Genomic DNA, 6000 nt, shown 5'->3' on the forward strand with positions numbered 1-6000 from the left:
ATTCTATAGTTTTTCATGGAATGTTTGTGGTAATTAAATACATTTATTTAGAATTTATCAGAATCCATTTTTCACCCTCTACCCTACTGATTTATGGGGCTATTTATTTCTCTAAATTTTACACTTGTATTTTTATTTTTACTCTCGTTTTCAAATTGTTATCCTCTATTTCCATATTTTCTCTCTTCTATTTTCTCTCCCTCCCTATTTATGTCCCAACTTTTCCTGTCCCCACTAGCAAAATTCTCTCATCCAAAAATGCTTGCAACCCTCCCAACCCCTTTATGCAGATGAATTTCCATGAAGTGATATTTTCCCTCTTTCCTATGCACTACACCGGAAGAAGACTCTCACCACCTTTTCAAGAGCTGCTGAGTTTCTGTCAAAGATATCAGTGCCTTGCAATGTTGCCCTGCCAGTAGTAAACTACTACAATGTGAAATCCCTCACATTAAAATCAGTTTGACCAAAGAACACAGTGACCGTGTACGAATACCCATACTTGCGTCCTAAATAATAGGCCATTTGAGTATGCGAAAAAATAAAGTTTCATTGTATTTGACATTTAGAAGATTGAGTATACTTTAAATGTCTAGATGTCATACTCATTTCAGCTTTGACAACAGCTGATCAATTAGATATGGAGATACGCTCCCCAAATCAACGAATAGCGGGAAACAATGCAATCGTGCATGACGCGTTCTCAGTATGCGAAAACAGAATGTTTTATAGTATGTGAATTTTCAAAAAATCTAATGTTACGTGTCAGCATGTAATAGAGATTGCTTCGATCACGTGGACTGGAATATGTTCCGGGATGCCTCAGACAACAACATTGACATATACGCTGACTCGGTGAGCGAGTTTATTAGCAACTGCTTCGGTGATGTTGTACCCACTGACTATTAAAGCCATCCCTAACCAGAAACCGTGGATTGATGGCAGCAAACTGAAACTGAAAGCCAAACTGAAAGTGCAAACCACCGCTTTTAATCATGGCAAGGCGACTAGAAACCTGACTGAATACAAACAGTGTAGCTATTCCCTCCGCAAGGCAATCAAAAAAGCAAAGCTTGTATAGAGACCAAGTAGAGTCGCAATTCAATGGCTCAAACAGGAGAAGTATGTGGCAGGGTCTACAGTCAATTACTGATTACAAAAAGAAAACCAGCCCCGTCGCGGACATCGACGTCTTGCTCCCAGACAAATTAAATAACTTCTTTGCTCGCTTTGAGGACAATACAGTGCCACTGATACAGCCCTCTACCAAACCTGTGGGCTCTCCTTCACCATGGCCAACATGAGTAAAACATTTAAACATGTTAACCCTCGCAAGGCTGCTGGCCCAGGCGGCATCCCTAGCCGCGTCCTCAGAGCAGCCGCGTCCTCAGAGCATGCGCAGACCAGCTGGCTGGTGTTTTTATGGACATATTCAATCAATCCCTATCCTAGTCTGCTGTTCCCACATGCTTCAAGATGGCCACCATTGTTCCTGTTCCCAAGAAAGCTAAGGTAACTGAACTAAATGACTATCGCACTTCTGTCATCATGAAGTGCTTTGAGAGACTAGTCAAGGATCATACCACCTTCACTCTACCTGATACCCTAGACCCACTCCAATTGTCTTACCGCCCCAATAGGTCCACAGACGACGCAATCACCATCACATTGCATACTGCCCTATCCCATCTGGACAAAAGGAATAACTATGCAAGAATGCTGTTCTTCGATTACAGCTCAGCATTTAACAACATAGTACCCTCCAAACTCGTCCTTAAGCTCGAGAGCCTGGGTCTCAACCCCGCCCTGTGCAACTGGGTCCTGGACTTTCCCGACGGGCCGCCCCCAGGTGGTGGTGAGGGAAGGAAACAGCATCTCCACCCTGCTGATCCTCAACACTGGGGCCCCACAAGGGTGTGTTTTCAGCCCTCTCCTGTACTCCCTGTTCACCCCGCTATCATCCAGAAGGCAAGGTCAGTACAGGTGCATCAAAGCTGGGACCGAGAGACTGAAAACAGCCTCTATCTCATGGCCATCAGACTGTTAAACAGCCATCACTAACAGAGTGGCTGCTGCCAATATACAGACTCAAATCTCTGGCCACATACATTTTATAAATGGGTTTAATAAAGATTTCACAAGTCACTTTAAATAACGCCACTTTAATAATGTCTACATATCCTACATTACTCATCTCATATGCATATACTGTATTCTATACCATCTACTGCATCTTGCCTATTCCGCACGGCCATCGCTCATCCATATATTTATATGTACATATTCTTATTCATTCATTTACATTTTTGTGTATAAGGTAGTCGTTTTTAATTTGTTAGATTACTTGTTAGATATGACTGCACTGTCAGAACTAGAAGCACAAACATTTCGCGACACTTGCATTAACATATGCTAACCATGTGTATGTGACCAATACAATTTGATTTGATTTGATTTCGGCTTTTCATCTATGTAGAATTCACTGCACACTTTTTGGGTATTTCACAGCCACAATGCATTGTAAAGGGGGGGCTGCGAGTTTTTAAAGTTAGATCTCTACAAGTAAACAACAAAATAACTTGGACTTGGACGATGACGGATAGCGCTTTTGCAGTGGTGTGCAAATGTAAGTAGCTTTTGTTCTCCTTAAAATGATCACGACTATTTCATCGTAATGTTACATCTTTGAAAACAGATCTGCAGCCTACTGCCTGTCGTGCCTTTAGCTAAGTATGTGCTTTAATAGGACTAGAAGTTAACGGTTTGAATAGTAACATTAGCTACAGGGTTATTTACTTTCTGTTGAGCGAAAACTTCATATTTAACATTAGCCTAGTTAGCTAGCTAGCTACTTGTTGTAAATACCAGTACTTGTTTTCAAACTGTTACAGGGTCTGATGACAATATCAGGGATTTAATTCAGTGGCGAACAGTGCTGGAGAAATGCCGCAAAAAAGGTTTTGAGTAAGTCATGCATCCATAATTAGCTCTCTTGCCACTGCACTATGCACAGCCACTAGCTATAGCCAAGTAACGTTAGTAACGCGGTAGCTTACATTCCTATTTTCCACAGCGGTGATGTTCCCACAACTTTGATATTCTTCTAGTTCTCCTGATTTGTTACGTCGTTTTATCTGTGTTAAGTTGGTATTTGTTTATTTTGTAGGTATTTTTTTGTAGCTATTTATTTATTTTCTACTGTTTTTGGTGAAGTCCTTTTTTAAATATTTCAGGTTTGCGCTGAGCGTTGTTGATGTAGCACAGCGGACTGATATAGCCCAAAAGGTCAATGTGGCATAAAATTGCCTTTAATGTGAAAACAGCAATGATTTTATATTTTATCAGGCGCACACATCCTCCACTCAATGATTTTATAGCAAAAACATAAGTAGAAATTAATTATATCAATGGCTTTTAATTTTGTGGAAAACAGGTACCTTTCTTGAGAACAGTGCCTTGCGAAAGTATTCGGCCCCTTGAACTTTGAAACCCTTTGCCACATTTCAGGCTTCAAACATAAATATATAAAACTGTATGTTTTTGTGAAGAATCATCAACAAGTGGGACACAATCATGAAGTTGAACGACATTTATTGGATATTTCAAACTTTTTAACAAATCAAAAACTGAAAAATTGGGCGTGCAAAATTATTCAGCCCCTTTACTTTCAGTGCGGCAAACTCTCTCCAGAAGTTCAGTGAGGATCTCTGAATGATCCAATGTTGACCGAAATGACTAATGATGATAAATACAATCCACCTGTGTGTAATCAAGTCTCCGTATAAATGCACTTGCACTGTGATAGTCTCAGAGGTCCGTTAAAAGCGCAGAGAGCATCATGAAGAACAAGGAACACACCAGGCAGGTCCGAGATACTGTTGTGAAGAAGTTTAAAGCTGGATTTGGATACAAAAAGATTTCCCAAGCTTTAAACATCCCAAGGAGCACTGTGCAAGCGATAATATTGAAATGGAAGGAGTATCAGACCACTGCAAATCTACCAAGACCTGGCCGTCCCTCTAAACTTACAGCTCGTACAAGGAGAAGACTGATCAGAGATGCAGCCAAGAGGCCCATGATCACTCTGGATGAACTGCAGAGATCTACAGCTGAGGTGGGAGACTGTCCATAGGACAACAATCAGTCGTATATTGCATAAATCTGGCCTTTTTGGAAGAGTGGCAAGAAGAAAGCCATTTCTTAAAGATATCCATAAAAAGTGTCGTTTAAAGTTTGCCACAAGCCACCTGGGAGACACACCAAGCATGTGGAAGAAGGTGCTCTGGTCAGATGAAACCAAAATTGAACTTTTTGGCAACAATGCAAAACGTTATGTTTGGCGTAAAAGCAACACAGCTCATCACCCTGAACACACCATCTCCACTGTCAAACATGGTGGTGGCAGCATCATGGTTTGGGCCTGCTTTTCTTCAGCAGGGACAGGGAAGATGGTTAAAATTGATGGGAAGATGGATGGAGCCAAATACAGGACCATTCTGGAAGAAAAGCTGATGGTATCTGCAAAAGACCTGAGACTGGGACGGAGATTTGTCTTCCAACAAGACAATGATCCAAAACATAAAGCAAAATCTACAATGGAATGGTTCAAAAATAAACATATCCAGGTGTTAGAATGGCCAAGTCAAAGTCCAGACTTGAATCCAATCGAGAATCTGTGGAAAGAACTGAAAACTGCTGTTCACAAATGCTCTCCATCCAACCTCACTGAGCTCGAGCTGTTTTGCAAGGAGGAATGGGAAAAATGTCAGTCTCTCGATGTGCAAAACTGATAGAGACATACCCCAGGCGACTTACAGCTGTAATCGCAGCAAAAGGTGGCGCTACAAAGTATTAACTTACAGTGCCTTGCGAAAGTATTCGGCCCCCTTGAACTGTGCGACCTTTTGCCACATTTCAGGCTTCAAACATAAAGATATAAAACTGTATTTTTTTGTGAAGAATCAACAACAAGTGGGACACAATCATAAAGTGGAACGACATTTATTGGATATTTCAAACTTTTTTAACAAATCAAAAACTGAAAAATTGGGCGTGCAAAATTATTCTGCCCCCTTAAGTTAATACTTTGTAGCGCCACCTTTTGCTGCGATTACAGCTGTAAGTCGCATGGGGTATATCTCTATCAGTTTTGCACATCGAGAGACTGACAATGATGTACAAAACATATTCATCACTTGCGTTTACTTGTTGAATAACAACGCACGACATAATCAGTGACCTGATTGTACGTGAACCATTAGGTTTCACAGGTTGGCATTTATTGTCATTAATCTTGCCCCGGAGGCAGCTCAGCAGAGTTTTCGTGAATTTTCATGATATAGCACATTTTCACTTAGCAGCTGGACCATCTTGCAGAAATGACTTAGTTCTGCGTTGTTGTGACGTGACTATCATTAATGTGTGGCAGGGTTGCCTAGTGGTTAAAGGGTTGGACTAGTAACCAGAAGGTTGCAAGTTCAAACCCCTGAGCTGACAAGGTACAAATCTGTCATTCTTCCGCTGAACAGGCAGTTAACACACTGTTCCTAGGCTGTCATTGAAAATAAGATTTTGTTCTTAACTGACTTGCCTAGTTAAAAAAATGTGATGACTGCTATTTATCAAATAATTAGCTACAATGTTTAATTCATACACAATTCAATTATTCATGTAACATTTAATTAATTTGGAATTTGAGGCACAACTGGAAAAGTTATTTATCGAGATACTGCCTCCCGACTTAATCTATATATCTATTACATCAATAAAAGTAAATGAATCATTTTTACCTCATCAGTCTCATTCTGAACATCGCATAATCCTTGGATATCTGTACAAACCTTAACCTAAGTGTTGAATCAGTGATACACAAATTGACTTAATTGTTTATTTACTAACTAACTAAATCATCACACAGAATACGTAAACACAGACAGCATAAGTTATAATCAAATTAAAACAGGTCCCTAGTGGACTAACAAAAGCACGACCGTGAGGGGT

The 6000-nt window shown here is 40.3% G+C and overlaps 1 protein-coding gene across 1 annotated transcript in view; it reads left to right on the forward strand.

Annotated features, from left to right (window-relative positions):
- The window catches only part of LOC135539553 (vesicle-associated membrane protein-associated protein B-like), a 394574-nt gene extending 389248 nt beyond the window's left edge, over positions 1-5326 (forward strand). Inside the window, exon 8 of the transcript XR_010455642.1 lies at positions 5317-5326. The gene's annotated coding sequence lies outside the window, so the exon portion shown is untranslated. The remainder of the gene's footprint in view (positions 1-5316) is intronic.
- Positions 5327-6000: the final 674 nt, after the last annotated feature.

The sequence above is a fragment of the Oncorhynchus masou genome, chromosome 5 (assembly GCF_036934945.1).
Source record: "Oncorhynchus masou masou isolate Uvic2021 chromosome 5, UVic_Omas_1.1, whole genome shotgun sequence".
Taxonomy (NCBI): domain Eukaryota; kingdom Metazoa; phylum Chordata; class Actinopteri; order Salmoniformes; family Salmonidae; genus Oncorhynchus; species Oncorhynchus masou.